At 42.9% G+C, this 21,003-nt stretch overlaps 1 pseudogene; it reads left to right on the top strand.

Moving 5' to 3' along the window:
- The first annotated feature begins 18,913 nt into the window (after positions 1 to 18,913).
- LOC125094175 (etoposide-induced protein 2.4 homolog) lies at positions 18,914 to 20,188 on the top strand (annotated as a pseudogene).
- Positions 20,189 to 21,003: the final 815 nt, after the last annotated feature.

Here is a 21,003-nt window from a genome sequence, read left to right as displayed (position 1 = left end):
CCTTGTTCGGGTGCAGCAAGAGTGAAAGTGAAAGAAGCCTACCCTGGCCATGGAATAAAATCTCCCCTTCCCTGTGATCGCCGCCACCCTATGTCTCACACGTGGATCAATACTGGTCCGCAGGAGATTGGCTTAGAATAAATAAGATCAGGCAGACATCTGATCAAAAATTGGGGTCCTGTTAGAAAGGACAAAGGGGGAACTGCTTTGGAGTGTAACAATGTCAGCGTTTACTACAGGGCTGTATGGAACCTTGGGCTGCTGAGGTCTTATTTAGTTAGTCAGTGATGGCCTCATCAATACTCAGAATATTCAGATGGCCTGAGAGGATTAACAGAGCTCTACAAAATGCTTTACTCTCTGGAAATGCTTTTATGTGCTGGGGAAAAAAAAAAAGTCTTCACTCAAACACATTTATTATGTCCCACAGGAGGGATTCTCAGCCTTGGATCCTTTCTGGATTACTTTTCTTTTGCATAACCACAAGTATAACTTATGGTTGTCAAGAAGTTCTCAAAAGAGGCTCCCCAAATTTATTTTAATTTAAAAATATGTAGGAATAAATTAATATATGCTAAGAAGCAATGTTAGAAAACTGGAAGCAAGGGAAAAGATGGGGAAAAATGCCACTTTAAGCATCTGAAAATGCTTATGCTGTACTAATGGGAAAACATGAAAATCACTTTAAATGGCTTTGAATCAAGCAGACTTGAACTTCTTCAATTTGAATCTATAGCATACCGTAATCAAATTCTTTAAAAACCTTAAATTCCTTTGAGACCTATCTGTAAATACTACTCTATGTCTAGAAAAAAATACTGGTAGAAAACATATTCAAATGTTGATATTCTTTCTGAGCAGGAGGATTATGATTATTATGTTCTTAACTTTTTTTTCACGTTTTCTTTCTAGCCTTTTAAAAAAAATCTTTATTTATTTTTTCAAAGTAAGGCCTACACCCAACATGGGGCTTGAACTCACAACCCCAAGGGATCAAGAGGTGCATGCTCTACGAACTTGAGCCAGCCAGGTGCCCCCAGTATTTTTCATAGTTTCGAATGAACGAACGAACATTATGTATTACTGTTTTCAATAAGAATGAAATATCATATCATAAAATATACAACGTTCGGTCCAGTTATACAATGTAAAGTCTAGATTTATGACTACTGTGGAATATTTCATCTTTCTTCCATTATTATTAAGAACTTATGGGTTCATAAGCTACCATTAATCTCCGTGACCAAATATTCCATCAAAATGTGATATCCGGTCGGCTGCTTATATTAGAAGCAATTGCTCCAGGTGCTTTAGGACAATTAAAGTGATCCCACCAGATCACTCTTCTTGACTAATCTTATCTTTTCCCAAAGTTAGATACTCCAGTGCCGGTCCTTCATGATAATGATACTGAAAATGACAATTTTGTGAAAAGATGGAACCCAAAGTACTAAGTTCCAAATAGCTAAGCAGAGTTCACAAACTGGTATCCAGGGGCTCTGTCTGATCAATATACCTATTTGGTTTGGCTTGCACAGAATTATTTCTTTTATTTGCTTATTATTTTTTTAAAAGATTTTATTTATTTGACAGACAGAGATCACAAGTAGGCAGAAAGAAAGTGGGGGAAACAGGCTCCCTGCTGAGCAGAGAGCCTGATATGGGGCTTGATCCCAGGACTCTGGGATCATGATCTGAGCTGAAGGCAGAAGCTTTAACCCACGGAGCCACCCAGGCACCCCATATTTGCTTATTATTTTTTAAAGATTTTATTTATTTACGAGAGACAGAGAGAACTCATGAGGGGAGGGCAGGGAGGTTGGAGGGAGAGAGGGAGAAGCAGGCTCCCTGCTGAGCAGGGAACCCTATACAGGGCTCAATCTCAGGACCTTGAGATCATGACCTGAGCTGAAGGGAGAAGTGACCGAGTCACCTAGGTGCCTCACACAGAGTAATTTAAATATGAATTAGTCAACAGTCTTAAATTAGAAGACTTTATATAAAATCTATATCTGGGGATTCCTTGCAAAATCAGAAGATAGGAATTCCCTCTAGGCAACCATCAAGTGTAGCTGAGTTCTTTATTGCCCCTCACCCCTATCCACATTCTCAGTAGTATGTACTCCCCAGTTTGCTACAGTCCCCATCGTCCCCTCTTCTATGTGAGTCAGCTGGCTTCACTCATTTTCATTTTCCTGGAGGCAGTAGCTGAGAGTTCTAGCTATAGATGCAGACCACTGACCTCATAAGACTGGCTCCATCTCTTTAAAGTATGTATCTTTGCAAAGTTATCTTCCATGTGTCTTGGCTTTCTCACTGGTAAGATGGGATAACACAGTGCCTACTTCACAAGGTTGTAGTGAGAATTAAGTGAGCTGATAGGAGTAAAATACTTAGAACAGAGACTTAGCAAGCAGGAAGTGCTTGATACATAGGAAGAGCTTGGTGTATGTCAGCCTTTAGTAATGTTACAGGAAGCATTTGAGGTTAATTCTGCTGAAGTTGGGAATTATCTCCTGCAGAAGGTAGAAGAGGCTGGGGGAGCTGGACATAAAGACAAGGCTTTGAATTCGAGATGAGTTTGCAGAGTCTTGGCTCCGGGGTAGTGAGACAATGGGAGGGGAATATATATCAACCAAAATTGAAGAATGTAGAGTGTAACGTTAGTCATTTGGGCTCTAAAATCAGATGGGTATCCTTCTCCCCTTTGTCATTTACCAGCGATATACCCAAGAGAAGTTTTCTAAACTCTCTAAATTTGTTTCTCGTCTGTAAAATGGGGATAATGACAGTGCCTATCCTGAGGAATGTCTTATCCCAGATTTCCTTCAGAAAGTAAAGCCTGGGGGCACCTGGGTGGCTCAGTTGGTTAAGCATCTGCTTGGGCTCAGGTCATGATCCCAGAGTCCTTTGATCGAGCCCCGTATTGGGCTTCCTGCTCACAGGGAGCCTGCTTCTCCTTCTCTTCTCCACTCATGCTCTCTTTAGCTATCTCATTCTCTCTCTCTCTCTCTCTCAAATAAATAAATAAAAGTGGAAGAAAGAAAGAAAGACTGGTTTGAGACAAGGGCTCTCATGCAGAGAGTTTGTTTTGGGAAATGATCTCAGGAAATAGGAGTGGGAGACTGAAAATAATGCCACAGTGAGACGAAAGACAACACACAGATGTGTTATTGAGCTGGCCATCACTGTGGGCAGCTGGACCTGAGTTCCACTAGGACCCTCTGAAGAGCCACAGAGACAATGCTTCAGATGTGTTCACTCAAAGGATAGAAAAGGAGAGCATTTATCTCTTGGCTCTACACCCCTCCCCAACACTGACTACTTTGGTCAGTGGTTGCCCCTTGGGGTTTTAATTCTCTTGCACTTCCAGAGTTGTGCTTCTGTAATACCAAGGAGATGCCTGCAGGCCTCCTGTACCACTATCAGCAATGTCTCAGGAAAGAAAGCAGGTGTGCCCAGCACAGTTGAGACAAAGTGCTGTCAGGTTATACCCGTGGGAAGCAGGTTACCTCAACAATGACTGGAATAAAAAGTGGGCCAAGAGGATCATAACTGGGGCTCAAGAGATGTCTTCTCAGAGTAAAGGTCTTGTGTAAGGTTCTAGGGGTCTTCCCTTGTCAAAAGAATCTGTATTTCTCTAATAGCTTTTACTTAGTTGCATGTATCCAAATCTGCATGAGAACTTTATTAGGGACAATATAATTCACACTTGTTCACGATTAATTACAGAAAAGATAAGCTATTTACCATTTGATTCAGGAATATACAACATTAAAAATTGATTCACATATGACACCTCTGAAAGATAACATTTAGACTTAGGTACCACAAGGTTGATGCGCTGGTCTGAACATTCCCTTTATAAGATTACCTTTAGAATTGTACATTTTCATGCTCGGGAACTCTAACTGGGAAAATTGTTCCAAAGATCCCATGATCACTATTCTTTGTTCTGTGAACCTGGCAAGGGCCTCTGGCCCAGGGCAGAAAAAGCAGTAAAGAGAGTACAAACAAAGAGTAAAAGCACTTAAAGAGTCAGTGTGATGTGGTGACTGGGGTCAAGCTTTGGGAGCCCTAGTCACAAACTTGCTTTGTCCCTTTACCTCTCCAAGCCTATTTTCTTATTTGTAAAACGAGGTATTTGGATCAAGTGACTTAAAAGAGCTTGATATGAAAAAGAATGAAGTTGGGGTCCCTACCTGACACTGCATTATAAGAGTTTACTCAAAATGGGCTACCTGGCTGGCTCAGATGGTGGAGAACACAACTCTTGCTCTTAGGGCTGTGGGTTTGAGCCCTACATTGCGTGTAGAGACTACTTAAAAACAAGCTTACTCAAAATGGATTAATCATCTAAATATAAGCGGTATAACCCTAAAACTCTTAGAAGAAAGCATAAGAGGGGCACCTGGGTGGCTCAGTGGGTTAAAGCCTCTGCCTTCAGCTCAGGTCATGATCCCAGGGTCCTGGGATCGAGCCCTGCATCGGGCTCTCTGCTCAGCAGGGAGCCTGCTTCCTCCTCTCTCTCTGCCTGCCTTTCTGCCTAGTTGTGATCTGTCTGTCAAATAAATAAATAAAATCTTTAAATTAAAAAAAAAAGCAGAAGAAAGCATAAGAATAAGTGTTCATGACCTTGGATTTGCAAGGGTTTTTGAGGTATGTCACCAAAAGTACAAGCAACAACAGAATAGACTAGACTTCATTAAAATTAATAACTTTTGTTCATTGGCGGATATTATCAAGAGAGTGGAAGGACACAGAATGGAAGACAGTGTTTACAAATCCACATTTGGTAAAAGTTTAGTATCCAGAATATGTAAAAAGCTATTAGAATTCAACAACAAATAAACAAACCATCCACTTCAAGAATGGGTGAAAAACTTGGACAACCATTTCTCTAAAGAAGATACACAGTTAGCCAATAAGCTCACAAAAAGATACTAAATATGACTGACCATTAAGGAAATGCAAATCAAAACCATAATGAGATACCACTTCACACCTACTAGGATGGTTATAACAATAACTTTTAAAAGGAAAGCAAGAGTTAGTGAGAATGTGGAGAAATTGAAACTGTTGTACATTTGCTGGTAGGAATGTAAAGAGGAAAACAGCTTGGCAGTCCCTCAAAAGGTTAGACAGAGACTATCATATGATCCAGCAAATTTATTCCTAGGTATACAGCCAAAAGAATTAAAAACAGATACTCACGGGGCACCTGGGTGGTTCAGTCAGTTAGGTGGACGACTAGATTTCTGCTCAGGTCATGATCTCGGGATCATGGACTCCATCCACATGCTGTGGGGAGTCTGGTTGAGATTTTCTCTCTCTGCCTTTGTCCCTTTCCCCACTCATACTCTCTCTCTCTCTCAAATAAATAGATAAATCTTAAAAAAAAACAAAACAAAACAGGGACTCACATATATACACATATATGTTCATAAAGCGTTATTCGCAGCGGCCGAAAGATGGAAGCAACGCAGATGTCTATCAAGCGGTATTCATCCCTAACAGCAAATAAGGGTGTGTGTATACAACGGAATATTATTCAGCCGGTAAAGGAAAGAAGTACTGATATATACTACAACACGCATGAGCCTTGAAAACATTCCATTAAGTGAGAGAAGCATGATTCAAAAGGTCACACATTATGTGATTCCATTTATATCAAGTACCCAAAATAGGCAAATCCATAGCGACAGAATGTAGATCGGGAGTTGCCAGGAGCTTGGGGGAGGGAATAAGGCAGAATAACTAATGAATAAGTGTGTGGTTTCCTTTTGGGGCGATGGAAAAGTTTTGGGGTGGGGATAGTGTGATATTGTGAATGTACTAAATGCCACCAATCTGTTCATTTTTAAAATGGTTAATTTCGTGGTTTGTGAATTTCCCCTCCGTTTATAGTTCTGAAACTCCGTGAGTGTGAGGAAAGTAATTAAGCCACACATAGGTTGTGAGATAAAGATGGGAAATGCAAAACATGGGTGTTATTACGTGAAATGAACAATAGCACAACTCTAAAACAGCCGGAGACCCCCTGGCCTAGATCATGAACATTCAGCAGTGAGAAATCTGTGTCAGCTAGGGCCCTCACGCTTACATTTATATTGGAACAGTTTGGCTTATGTGTTCAGGCGGTAAGTGAAGGCCAGAAGTAGAGTCTTTACATCTATAATGTATATAATAGTGTGTAAGGAGTCCGTAAATCACATGCAAGGGAGAAACTTAAAAATAACCCGCTGTCTTTCATGGCTGCCTGTCTGTATAGGCAGTGAAAACAATACGCTATATTCACGGCATCAAAGAAATATCATCAAAAGTGTAAATGACCTTAGGTTTATTCATTTTTTTTTTTTAAGGCTATTCATGGTGTTGGCAGAGTAAGCATTTATTGTTTGTGACAACCCCTCAGGGCAGATGCCACGGTCCTGACACTTTAGCATGCTTGTTACTGCTTTCTTGTGTCCTAAATTTCAAGAAGACGGAAATGGAGGTCTGGGAGCTAATAATAGTGTCATGTCATCGGCAGGAGCTGGGAGGAAGCATGCCCATGGAAAACTCCTAACACCGGCTGCCTTAAGGCATCTGCAAGGGAAATGGGAAGAGAAATGGGATAGGAAAGAGCACAGGGATCAATGCTGCAGGAAGACGGGGACAATGAAAGCACGTGAGTCCAAAATCCAGCAGGAGATAAAAAAAGAGAGAGATAAATATGAGAGCTAAAGACGGACACATCAGACCCGGAGCCTGTCAGCAGGGAGAGCAGGCTGTCAAAAAACTTGCTAGGAGTTCGGCTGCATTCATTCCATTTAAACTGGGAGCTTCAGCTCTGGGGGTCTACCTGAAGGAAATGGTGCTATTGAGATTATGCCCTTTTATTTGAGACAACCTCACTTCAGCAACGTGGAGAGGAATATAATTAAATGAAATATCAACCACACCCTTGGCCAAAGAGCCATTAGAAATGGTACGGTCACGGAGTTCATAATAATATTGGAAACTCTTTTTCTTATAATTGTGCTGTAACATATTTCTCTTCTTTCTTCTTCGCTTCTAAAAGGGAAATGTATTCATTGTGGAGAATACCCATAATAACATCAAAAATAAAATAGTTTATAATCCCACATCTATAGATGACTATAGCTATATTTTGGTTGAATTCCCCTAGTCTTTTTTTTTTTTAAGGTTTTATTTATTTATTTGAGAGACCGCGCAAGCACAAGCAGTGGGGAGAGGCAGAGGGAGAAGGAGAAGCAGCAGGCTTCCCACTGAGCAGGGAACCTGACGTGGGGCTCGATCCCAGGATCCCCAGGACTCCAGGATCATGACCTGAGCTTCCGTGGATGTTTAACTAACTGAGCCACCCAGGCGCCCCTCCCCTAGTCTCTTTAATGTAAGTATGCATATACATGCCAAGTTATAAAAAGAGCTCCAATACCATACGTACCATTTTAATTAGTTTAACTTCACTAAAACAGGTGAAAACAGTTGTAGAGTATGATTATTATAAAACAAAGTAGAAATATTGAATAAATATAAAGAAATATGCAGCTATGAGTGGCTTCGTATGGTAGACTCGGGAAGGCTCCCCACTTCCTATACTCACTCCTCAGTAGTTTTGATAATTTGCCTACTTCCGAAATAGAATTGCATCCAGGGTCTCTATGGTGGCGGGAAATGGTGGGAGTGTTCGAGTAGATGTTGGCTGACTCCCATCCTGAGAGTCTCCCTCCGAGGCGACCCCATGGGATGGAGGCTTGATGTTGTTAGAGGAGCTAGCTGCCTTCCTTACCTCAGATAGCTACAGAGGGATGAGGTTTCGAGGGTTGCTCTGCCTGGGTGCCCAGGCTGAAGATAGGAAACTGGCTAGATTGTGTTGTTGTCAAGTTTCCTGATGATCCCAGGATCTTGGTAAAGCCTCATTTTAATGTCCAAGTTACCCCAACCACTCCCTACTCTCCGCATCTCTTCCACATGTCACGCACACATGGGCACGGGCATACACACACACACACACACACACACACACACACAGAGTCCTCCATCCACGGGCATCTCCGAAGATCTGAATTTGCTTTTACTTAGGAAGCAACTGGTTTCCTTAAAGAGTGTGCATTCCTTTTACAATAGGAAAAATAATAAACGTTTGTTTCATGGGTAAATAAACCTGGCAGGGAATATTTATTAGGCTCACACTAAGGTTTTCAGTAATAATATTGGGAGCTTACACTGTCGAGAAAGAATTGTACCCCCTCCCAGGCTTCCTGAGGACACTGGGTCCCTCTGGCCCTGCAGGGGGACACGACTACGCCCCGGGGCCGCTCAGGCAATCCTGGCAGCCTGACCTCTCGGCTCTTCCATTTTGCTGAATTCGGTCTCATTTGCTAACAAGTCCCTGCAGAGAGAGCAGCCAGGCCCGGATGGTTGTTTTCTCAGAGAGGAATTAGCCCTGTTCCCTGACACCCGAATGCATGTGTTTGAGGATTATTGTTATTCTGCTCCTTGACCTTCTGTCCTTGAGTCGGAATAATCCCAGTTCTTTCAAACTTTTTGTCGTAAAGCTTTATTGTTTCCAACCCGTTAATATCCTCACAATTCTTCTCGGAACCTCTGCCCGTCCTCCTCTTCCCCCTTTAATTACAGGGCTCAAACACAATATTCTAGGAAGCGCTTGAGCAGTGCTCAGTAAAATGGAAAGCTTATCTCGAGATTCCTACGTGCTGGGGTTTATGCGGCCTTCCCAGGGTCACGCAACGCCGTCTTTTTAAGCAACTGCTTAAAAATGCCTTGTGAACTGTTTATTATCTGCTGGGAGCAGAAGCCCGCAGGGACGAGCATGTAGCAGGGGCCCCTCGGTTAGCACGGCGTGACCGGCCATGCTGGGAGCCAGCACCCGTGTGTGCAGAGAAGACACACGGGGCGCAGTATAGCTGGGGGGGGATCGAAGGGGGGGAACCACTGGGTCCCTTTTGGACAATATTTTCCTCTCCAGAAGCATCCTCTCCTATTAAATAGGATAGACTGTTCCATAAATCTTCCAGAATAAGAATCTACTATCATCATTTACTTTGCCTAAAGCTCATCAGGTCAACGTGTGTGTGTGTGTGTGTGTGTGTGTGTGTGTGTTTCATTCAGAAATGCATTTTAAATTCTTCTAATTGCAGAATGAGAGATTATGTTGAGGATCTCAACAATGGGAGCTAGTGAATGGCTATCTATGTATCTACTATCATCAATCATTCATCAATTGTCCTCTCCACCTTCCTCTGGCCTCTGATTTCATTCATTCTCAGACTGCTGCTGGTAGGATCTCTCTTTTTGCCACCTTAGGATATCTAAGGGGACTGAGGCCCAGAGGCTACAGAGAAAAGTGCTCCATCTCCCACCCCCCCCATCCATTCCTTCCTTCTTTCCTTCCTTCTATTTATTCAACTAAAATCTGTTGAACCTGCTGCATACCTTGCAAGTTTCAACCAGGTTCTGCTGTTAAAATAATAATAATTAAAAAAAAAAAAACCCAGAGCCTCCAAATGCCTCATAATTTGCTCTGTGTATAATTTGCTCTCATGAAAGAAGCATAACGAAGTCTTCAGGCAGTGCTCCAGGAGCTGGGTGACAGAAGGACGAGTGGTCAGCTCCATCCGGGAGTGGCCAAGGTACGTGGACGGGCTCCTTAGGGGAGCCAAAGCTTTTCTTCCGGTATTAGTCCACACCCTCCTGTCCCACTCTTCCGTCCCAAGCCTCCCAAGATGCAAGGCAGAATAATTTTCCTCCTCTTGAGCCTCTGCTTTCCTGTCCCCTCCAGGGCAGCTAGGTTACACTTTGTAGCCATGAGATTCTGGTGTTAGCTTCCTCAGATGCGATGCTGAGGAAGACGTCAACTGTAGGAAAGATATGTGAGTATATACACATATCAGAGTGTGAGTATATGTGAGTATATACACATCTCATTCCATATGTGAGTATATACACATCTCATTCCTTGGGACACAGTGGGAGACTTGGGGATCCCTGGCATTCGGAAGCTAGGACCTCTAGTTTTTTTATACAGAACAATAGCAAGGATCAATCAGCACGTCTTTGTCAATTTATCTTGATTTTTAGAGTAATGTATTATTTTAATGTTTAATTAAACTACTATTTCCTCCCTGCCTCTCTACACATACCCGTTGAGTTTTTTCACACCAAGCAATTCTCCGATTCTTGGAGGACACTTAACGGACGTCATACCTGACAACTAACTGCCAGGAGAGCACAGATCCTGCAGGTCAAGGGCTCAGTCCCGCAAGGCTTCAAATGTCAACTGCAAGTTCAGGTTGTCACCCGTGTTTCTGACTGACTGAAGCCAGGGTTCCCATGACCTCCTCCTTAGGTTTGATGGTTTGCTAGAATGGCTCACAGAACTCAAGAAGAACACTTACTAGATTACACGTGTGTTATAAAAGATGACCCGGGAACAAACAGATGGAAGAGAGGCGTGAGGCAAGGTGTGGGGAGGGGCCATGAAGCTTCCATGCCTTCTTTGGGGGCGCCACCCACCTAACACCTTCACGTGGTCCCCAAGCCAGAAGCTCTCTGAATCTCATTGTTCATGGTTTGAATGGAGGTTCTATTACATAACATTAAACATTAAATCATGACTGATTTAATCATTGGCCGTAGGTGATTGAACTCGATCTCCAGCCCTTTTCCCCTCCCCAGAGATTGGGGGTAGCCCGAAAGATCCAGATTTGTCCTGGTGACCAGCCTCCACCCCGAGGCTGTCCCCTAGCCACTGCCCTTCATTAGCATGCAACAAGACACTGTCACTAAGGAGATTCCAAGGGTTTTAGGAACTAGGTGCCAGGAAGGAAAAGAGGACGTGGGGGTCAGAGATCAAATGTTATGTTTCTTACCCTGTATCAATGTTATATTTGAACTTATCTTGAATCTTAGACTACAAGAGCCTTGAGAAGAGGAAACCAGCCTTAGCATACTGCGATAATCCCTAGCTCTTAGCATACACTCAGTAAATATTTGCTAAATAAATAGCTTTTACTCAAGACAAGTTTTTGTAAATGTTTGTTGAATGAATAAATGAGTACGTGCAGATTGGTCTCTCGGAAGTTTTATTCAGTTTCCACAGGAAACTCTATAGCCTGTTTCAGTGCAAGGATGGTACCCGCCCTAGGAAAGATCTGGACATTTTTGCCCTATCTTTGGTTGTCATCATGATGGAGGGAAAGCTATAGTCAATGCATAGGACAGTCCCACAGAATATCACTCTAGACATGCAGGTGGGTGGAAAAGCCTCTTTCTACTTATGAGTCCCCAAACTAGGTTGGGAGGACATGGAAACACAGAGCACTTGGGCCTCACTTTAATATATGCCCATTGTTTCAGGAACGTTAACGATCATGTGACGCGAGGGGTGATTATATTTCGACTCTTTGGGAACTTTACCGTGAATTGCTCACCGTTTTTCAAAAATCATGTCAATAACGTACCCTTCATAGTATACAAGTAGCCAAAACACAACTTGGCTGATTATTTGACAGCATCTGTGATCCTGTATCCATAGCGTTTCTGTGTAAAGACACAAGCACCTGCTGATTTCGTGACATCTTGGTGTGTTGTGCCTAAGCATTTGTGGACTGAAACATACACTAGTTTATTATAAATTTCTTTCATTTCTCTCTTTTACATTAAAGTTAGAATATTATATTGATTTTAAGCATGTGTTCAGGTGGTTATGTTAGTGATATATTTCATTTCAAGATAATAAAGGAGGAGTTATAGGATATTTGTATTAATACAGACTTTGGTTTTTCGTAGACTAGAATATGTGTGTCCCCTATTCCTCATAAATTCATATGTTGAAGACTAATCCCCAGTATGTTGTTATTAGGAGGTGGGGCCCTTGGGAGGTGATCAGATCAAGCCCTCATGCATGGGATTAGTGCTCTTGTCAAAGAGGTTCTAGAAAGATCTCTCTTGTTCCCTTCTGCTATGTGAGGACACACAGAGAAGACAGCTCTCTATTAGCCATGAAGCAGGCTCTCACCAGACACTGAAACTGCCAGTGCCTTGATCGTGGACTGCTCAGCCTCCAGATGGTGAAAAATAAATGTGTATTGTTTTAAGCCCCACCCCCATCTCTGGTATTCTGGTATTCTGAGACAGGTTCTGAGAGGGTTGAGAACTGTCATTCCTCTACAACACTCAGCTGCTTGTATGATTTTTTTTTTCTGCTCACAACCTCAAAGAATCTTAGGGAGACTTGATGGCAACCGCTACACTCTTGTCTCCCATATATTTTTTTCAGGCAGTCCTTCCCACTTTAGTTAGGAGTCCCTAGTTTATCATGCCTAAGTGGTGCAGTGCTGCGTCCTCAGATGTCTACCAAGGATGACTCCCAATAAAGCCTCCCTTCTCAGAGCTTAGCCACTCCTCTTTGTTTGGGCATTAGTCCTCTGCCAGATGAACAATGAAGCCCAAACCCAAAATGAAGCTGGGATTAGCTGGCTTGGGGGAGGAGGTCAACTAAGGCCAGAGAAGTTGTCAGGAAACATTGGCTTATAATCTCAACTCTCTAGAGCAGCTTCTGGTCATATTCCAGTCTTAACAATCAAAGACATGTCTGCATCCTGCAAAATGGTGGGCACACATCGTGTCTTTGTATGGGTTAGAAAACTGTGCCCCTTTAAGGACAGAAGGTTGCTAAAAGGCTTCTCCACCCGTGAGCTCATGCCACTGAGCCTCAATCAGAGCCATGTTGGATCTCTGATCCCCACTTACTCCAGCAGCCAAGATAGCATTGATTGGGCCTTTGGTTTACTTTTGGTGAATGGTGACCATTTGGGGTTGGGTTAAGGGATATGAGGGGGCTACCTGAAGTCTGGGCTCCACAGAATTTAAGTCCATGAGCTGCTTTCTGTTCAACTCCAGAAATCCTTGGAACCTGCATGTGCTTTCACTTAGGGGAATGAACAGAGCAGGGATCTGGGTCTAGAGCTCACTGAGTGCAATGCATCAGGAAAGCAGAGACACACTCTTTCTTCCATGGTGACATTTAAGGGGTGCCGAGCCGCCTCCACCCCAAATGTGTCTCTCGCAGGCCTCTACGCCAGTCAAGACTTTGGAGACTGGAGTCTGATTGCCTAATCCAAAGCTCAATTCTATCACTGTGTAGCTCTGAACCAAGGGCAGGTTTCTGATCTTGCCCAAGCCTCACTCTCCTGATCTATACGATGGGTTGAAATAATAGTTCACAGAATTAGTAGAACGAAGTGAGACATCCTACATTAATCCCCTAGCACACAGCCCTGCTGTTAGCCTTGCTATGTTACTGCCGACCAGCATGCCATTTCCACTTTCAGAATCACTTTTCTGGCTCTCTGCATCACAGAAGCGTGGTCAGGACCATGGGCTTGGGAGCTGAACTGTCTGACTTTAAATCCCAGGACCCTGATGTATGAGTTGTTTAAACTTGCCAAGTTCCCCAAACTGTGAAAACCTCTGTTTCCACACGTGTAAAATCAGGATAGTGCTAATACCTAGGCACCAAGTAGGGTTTTTGCATGAATTAAATGAGCTAATATTTGTTGAGGGTTTAGAACAGCACTTGATGCATAATAAGCATAATATACATTTATGCCTAAGTTCAACCAACATATAAATAAACTCCAAATAAGTGTCTTTATTGCTACACTTCCTGTGTTATATTAAACTGTGTCTGCATCTCCTTACTAGTCTGTAATCTCTTAAATGGCAGGACCGTTTCTTCCTAACCACACTGAATCCCTCTCAGAGTAGCCTAGTGGCTGGCTCATCCTGGCTCAATGAATGGTGTTGACTGACTCACTGGAAGACTGAATGAATGAATGGATTCCTAGGGCAGAGCAGTGTCCTCAGGATGCCACCTATCCAGGTGGGGCCCCTGTCAATACGCCAAGCCTTGAAGTAGAGGAATTAGCAGGAGCAGTGAGGCTTCCCTGCCCTTCCTGGTCACACCTGAGGCTACCAACAGGCCGAGACTATCTGGCTACCAACTGATGCAGTTAAATGAACAAAGAGGTCTGTGGTCTTTGGGGCTGCCCGTCTGGCACCTTGAAGGAAAGTGAAACCGAGTGTGAAACACACCTGTTCTCTCTGGCTTCCTAACTGGCAGGGATTTAATTGCCAAGGGGAGGGAGAGGTGGGAGGTCCAGGCTTTGAAAAAGCCAGAGGATTAATTGTGTGTTAATGGATAGAGGTACACGGGTTAGGGGGCAGCCCAGGCAGGCAAGGGAGCAAGGAGCAGTTGCATATTTTGGCATCTTGGCCTCTTTAGTTCTCTCTACTGTATGCCTTGTCGGAAGCCAGATGGCCCAGACCGAAATGAAAATGAATTCGTTTTGGGAAGAGAAACCTTAGAGCGTGGTTCTAGTGAGTAATGACCCTGAGAGGCATTTGCAAACTCTGGAGTTGTCCTTTGTGGCTCACATTTCAAAAAGTGATTTGTCAACCTCCAGCCAAGGCATTCAAGGATGTTTGGCGTGGGAGGGTTTCAGCCCCTATCCTCTCTACCCCAACCTAGTTCCTCTCTGTCCTCCAAATCTTTGTGGGCATTTTGGCCTTTCCACTATTATCTCTGTGCAAAACGCCCTCTTCCTCTGCCACAGCTTTGGTGAAAAACTTCCTCATTCTTTGGGGTCCCACTTACATGCCTCTCTTACAAGACAGCTCTAAGATCCCCTTAACTTGAATCATTTTAAGACTTTCTTAGTCCCTTGTACTTTTCCACCCCTTTTACATCAAAGATATTAAGATGCACATTAAGCACAATATCCTTCCTGTAAAATTTTAATATAACTTAGCATATCACATTATTTATAATTTAATAAAGTTTTTTCTTTAACTTATAATTAATTGGCTGTGATTTCTTGGCAAATCATTGATTATCCTTGGGAATCTGCTAAAGTAAGAAAAGTTAACCCAAAGATTGTTTTCAATTCATAATAAAATTTATGAATATTACATTTTACTGTTACAGAAGATAATAAATACTGACTAATTTTGGTTTTACCTTTTTTTATATATATATTCTGTGGAGCCAATACTTTTTCTTTTTGTTGGTTCCTCACCTCCCTAGACCCTTAGAAAGCTAGGTGGCCTCACCTTTGGCTTATAACTTCTAAAGAGGACAGAGCCTTACCACCATCAGATGTATTCTCTTTCTCCTGTGACCCCAGGCCTCTCTGAACCTCTTTTAGAGTACTACTTTTTATCACATTCTGCCCTTGATTCAACATCTAGCTACTGATGAATACAGGATGTGGTCATAACCAACCAAAAAGGTGCCATAATTGTGAACTTGTAGGCACTAAATAACATGCTATGGAAACATAGAAAGCAAACATGTTAAATTATAAGGAGAAATTCACAAATTCATCATAATAGTTGAAGATTTTTATATACTAGTAGATAAAGAGCACACAATTTTAAAAAGATAGAAGGCTCGAATAACACAATTATAAACTTGAAATAAATATTTTAAAAACCCAAACTTAACAAATGAAGGCTATACCTTATTTACACAGAGCAGAGACGCTGGAAGGTGTCATACTCTGGGTGGGTCTCTGAATTAGAAGCATGAATGGGTGACAGCTCCACTCTGCTTAGCATACTGAAAGTGGCTCAGGGGCACTGTCACGAGTGGCACCTGGAAAGGCTTTCCAGAGTGGAATTGAAGAAATTTAGTTTTCAAGGAGGTGAGGAAGGGAAGAGAATTCCAATGAGCAGAACTAGCTTCTAGAGAGATAGGTAAATAAATAAATTAATCCCCCAAAGAGGAAAGAGCAATACTTCCATGTGACTAGAGTTTTGGGAATGTTGAAGAATGACACTAGGAGCATAAGCTGAGGCCAAAGCAGAGAAGGCCACATGAGACAGGTCCACAGGTATGTATTTTACCCTATCCTGTAGCAATTTCCAAACTGTGGATATATGGACATGGCCACCATGATTCTTGCCATATCCATTCAACAACTGCATTTTTAAAACTTAATGTTCCTCTTAAGTCAACCACCTCTAAAACTCAAGTATCTTTATTTAAAAAAGAAATTATATGTTATCACCATAAATAAACAACCAGTGTCCTTGTCATTAATAGAAGTTAACTATAAAAATGGATACAACAAAAGCAAAACAATTTACTGCATTCTAGTCATGTCTTATGTGTGTGGTGAGCATCCCACATCTGCCCTCCCCCGTAAAACCATAAAATCGTAAAGTGCTGCCACTCACGGGTTATTATTCACATTGAAAGAGATTAATGCAAAGGAAGAAATATCTAATGATAGATAGGCTCACAGGGCCTCCAGGGCATCTCATTTATTTAGATCATGGAGGTAACCCTTCTTTTTGCCAAATGGTTCTGTCTGTGTTAGGCAAACTAGACTTCTGTCTATCCACAGAATAAGGTAATAATAAATGCCCTCCTATTCCACAAGGTTATGGTGAGGATATCATGAGTCTGTGTAGCAGAAGTTCCTTGAATCGTGGTCTGATGTTTATTGAATGCTTGTTATAGACAAGGCACCCAGTTAAATGTTTTATGTGCATTATTTTATTTAATCCTCAAAGCAGCCCTATGAGGTAGGTACTGTTCTAGTTTCCATTTTACAGATGATGAAGCAAAAACTCAGAGAGGTTCAGTAACACACCCAGGATGGCACAGCCAACAAGTCAGCCAAACTTTGACTCAAATCTTCCTGTCTCTCAAGTTTCCAATATTAGTTCTAATAATGCCTTTCATTTGAGTAGTTTATATTCCTTTTCTCAGAGGCTTTTCCTTTTCACCAGATTCCATTTAGATGTAGGTAACTAACGTTATTAATATTACCAGGGAGAAAGTAAGGGGGAAACCATATACTCAAATCTGATAACCACTAGTTGGCTGGATAATTACTTTCGAGTTTTACTAAATTTACTAAGTTGTTAAAATCACCTCGCAAAGGCTCTTCGGTTAATTCAGGCAAAAAAAGTCTTCCCGTTAAGCAGCTGAACTTCCTTGCCCCCTAATCTGCCTCCTTGCCTTGAAGATGATCTGCTTTTATCTAATGAACCTCAAGGAATATTTGGTTATCACATTCATTTCCCCATGCTGGATGCTGGAGAGCTCAAGGTGAAACTGTAGCCTTCCATCTATAGATGGTTCGTACACTGACCTTCCTCCCAATTTTCTCTCATTTTCTGACATTGCTGACCCCACGGTCTGAATGCTTCATCTATTCGTTTATTTGAGAAAAGAACTCCCCCTTATTTTTTACATTTAAAACTAAGATTTCAAGGCTATGGAGGTATTTTTGCAAGACTGTACTATCAAGACTTCAACAGAAATCTTAGACTGTCACATGTGGGCATATGTTCCCTCATTATAAGTTAACTCTTTTTTCCATTTTCACAAAAGTTTCTGGGTCTGAGTTTAGGATCCCACAGAAGTGCTGGTGATGGTTATTGGAGCTAAACGCCTTCCTCCACTGGAAATCCCCCAGGTTTCCTTTTCCTCTCTTTTTATTCAATCTGAGAGTTCGGGATATTTGAAAAGTAATCTGCTTAAATTCCTCTATTTCAAACATTTTATTGTATATTTTTACAAGCTAACTTACACTCTTTTGAGAAGGTAAAACAAATACAGCAACTAATTACTTCGCTAACCAAATGACTCACCCTGTGTCCATTCCCCATTCTGTGAATCGTTTCCTGAATTGGTTAATCCTTGAGCAGATGCGCACGGTACCTAAAAAACACCTTCGTTTTGTTTTTCCGAACCATCAATGTGAATAATTTGTTAGCAGATGTGAAACACAAAAAACCCAGTAAAATGTAGGCTGTTGATCCCTTTTATGTCTCTTGAGGGGTTTTCTGAGATCTCAGTTGGACACTTAACTCATTTCTCTAACAGAGGCATGCCTCGGAAGGGCCAGGGACAGGACCCATGAGCAGAGGATTAAAGAGGTTTGGGAGCCAGCAACCCACCCACTGAGCTGAAAGCAGAGAGCCCTGGCCAGACCCCACTGGTCCCAGACCAGGGCCTAAGGTATCAGCTGGGAGCTCAGCCTGACCCTGTGTGATGAGTCACACGATTTCCACTTGACCTACAGAGTCAACTTTGCTGTACCCCTCCACAGGTGGGAGAGCTCCCCAGCAAACAGAGCTCGTATTATTATTATTAATTTTTAAAACAGCAAGTGGGTTTGGGTCTGATGACCAGTGATGCCCAGCAGAGGACTGGACCAGGCAGAAGGAGGCCATCAACATGCTTTCTGATGTAGCAGCATTCCCAATTCCACCAGAACTATTAGAAATCAGGCTTTTCCAGAGACCATTGTTCATGATTCAAGGACCCACCTTTTACCTGAGTGAAGGTGATATGATCTGGGCTTGCAGATCATATCTTTTCTGTGTGGTCTTTTTCCTGCTTCCCTTTCAAATGCCCTTCTTTGTCTGACTGATTTGAACTGAAGACAAGGATTTGGGTTTATTATACATTGTTTCTAGTGTTGTGGGGAGAAAAAAAAGCATTGCCACACTTTTCAAATCCTTTAGTGAAGTGGTTCTCAAACTTTCTGGTTTCAGGGCCCCTTCACACTCTTCAAAATAAATGGGGACACCAAAGAGCTCTTGTTGATTTGCGCTGATATGAGTATTTGCTACATCAGAAATCTAAAATGAAAAATTCAAAAATACTTTATGAATCTATTTAGGAATAACAATAATAAACAGGCTTGTATTAACATAAATACAATTTTTACGAAAAGAACTGTTTTTGCCCAGTGCCCCCCACCCCAACCCTCCAGGTGCGGCCCGGGCATGCGCAATGCGGCTGGTCACAGAGGGTCCAAGGGGAACCGAGTGGGCCTGTGGTGGGTGAGGGGCTGGATCCTTAATGACGAGATTTTTGAGCCTCTTCTCTGTCTTCTGTGTAGTTGGTAGTTTGGGTGGTGAAGAGATGGCTGACAGTCAAAGCATTTCTCCAGGATCTTGCCAGGGGAATCAAAGACTCCGTCTGAGGAATTTGTAGCATCTTAGAACAAGATGCTCGGAGAGAGCAAGAGAGAGGAGCAGCGTGGAAGGAGGGCAAGCAGGGTGCTGGCACCGAGGAGAGCCCGGAGTATAGAAAGGAAGCAACAAAGTGAGCCACGTATCACTAGTAGAGTTTTCCAGTGCTGCGCTGGGAATGGTACAATATTCTGGTTAAGTCTCCTCTTTTTTTTTTTTTTTTAAAGATTTTATTTATTTATTTGACAGAGATCACAAGTAGGCAGAGAGGCAGGCAGAGAGAAAGGAGGAAGCAGGCTCCCTGTTGAGCAGAGAGCCTGATGCGGGGCTTCATCTCAGGACCCTGGGATCATGACCTGAGCGGAAGGCAGAGGCTTTAACCCACTGAGCCACCCAGGCGCCCCGTCTCCTCTTTTTTATTGAGTGTTTCTTCCCATACTGCAGTCAGTGACCGCCCAAATGATTGGTGATCCATCACAACATGGAGATGTTTGGTCATGGCGGGAATTCTTCCTTACGTCCATTCTCAGTGCTCTTTGGGTGCCCCCTCTGTTCGCACTTAGCAAAGCTATAAATACCATTTGGTTTCAAGACATAGCTGACCTGGCATTTGAGGTATCGGGGAGGAAACCTCCTTCATTCCCTAGTGTCAGCAAAAGAATTGCTGACACGCTCTTCAACCTTTTGCTGCCCGCTCTTTTCCCCATCCAGGGGATGTCTGTGAGTCTCTTTCCTGACCGCCTTGTTGGTCAGTCTTCTGCATATGTCCCTTCTCTACTCGCTGGACTGCTTTGAATGTCCTTGGTTCAATAAAAGAATTGAAACACACCAGTGGTCGCCAAACATAGAAAGGAACTGGCCTTACTACTTTGGATTTGGCTTGTCCTTGGCTTTCCTTGCAGCAATGCAGTCCTCGTACATAATCAGTGGCTGCCTCTTCTCCATTCTCTTTCCTCTATTCATTCTCAGCACCAAGGAAACAAAGACCTGTGGCAAAGCCTACCTTTTCCAGCTGTGCCTCTTCTTGGCAGTTTTCTTAAGCAACAGACTTTTCCACAAGACAGTCTACCAGCAGTCCGCCTTGAGTAGCTCAGCCTGTGCAGAGAAATTCCCTTCATCTCATCGGTCTCTTGCCAAGCTGAAGTCTACTTCGGGCCACTGAGCTGCCTTCCATCCAGAGGGAATGGGTGAGATTGGAAGGAGGCTGTAGGAGCTCTTTCCCTTGTCCCCTCCTCTGCCAGGGAAGGCAGGATCTGCTCTCTCAAGAGCCCTCTGTGTATTCTCTTCTCTCTGAGGAATTGGGATTGTTGTCTCTGGTGTGCTTAAGGCAGAATCATCCTGACACCAGTGTGTTTTAACACCGGTGAGTCTGAATGGACCACAGGTTTTTCTGTAGCTCTTTTCTAGCACTTTCCAGCCCCTGTGCCTGGATCGATTGGAACATTATTTTTGTCCCTATGCCATTGGCCAGCCCTCCCAGCTCCCCGTCCTCTCTTCCACTACCTTTGGATGAAGAGATTTTATAATTGTAGCTGTTGTATTTTGTGGACCTGTTTTTTGTTGTTGCTGTTGTTTGTCTGTGAAGCACATATATTGGATGTGGGAGGTAAAGGACTATCTCATTTGCTCCCGATCACTCCCTTTATAGCCATCAATGTCTACTGTTTCTTATAACTCAGGTTAGATTTTGGTCTCTCCTGCTCCACGGCAAAAAAAACAAGCCTGAAGAGATGGGACGGGAGGAAAGACCTCACAGCTGGATCTGCTGGGTTTTGAGGAATGGTTTTCTTTCTTCCCCTTGAAGGGGAAAAAGCTTTTTTCACTGGTACCTTTAAAGTTCCCCCGCTAAAGGGAGGGGCCAGTTCTGGACGAGTGCCCCTGTAACACTGAATGCTCAGAGAACCTGAACTTGGAACTCTGAAGGCCTGAAGTGTACTGCTGGCCACTGCCGGGTCTGTCTAGTATTTCAAAGGAAGA

This window comes from Lutra lutra, chromosome 2 (genome assembly GCF_902655055.1).
Source record: "Lutra lutra chromosome 2, mLutLut1.2, whole genome shotgun sequence".
Classification (NCBI taxonomy): Eukaryota; Metazoa; Chordata; class Mammalia; order Carnivora; family Mustelidae; genus Lutra; species Lutra lutra.
The sequence above is the reverse complement of the archived record's forward strand: the minus strand, read 5'-3'. Positions and strand labels throughout refer to the sequence as shown.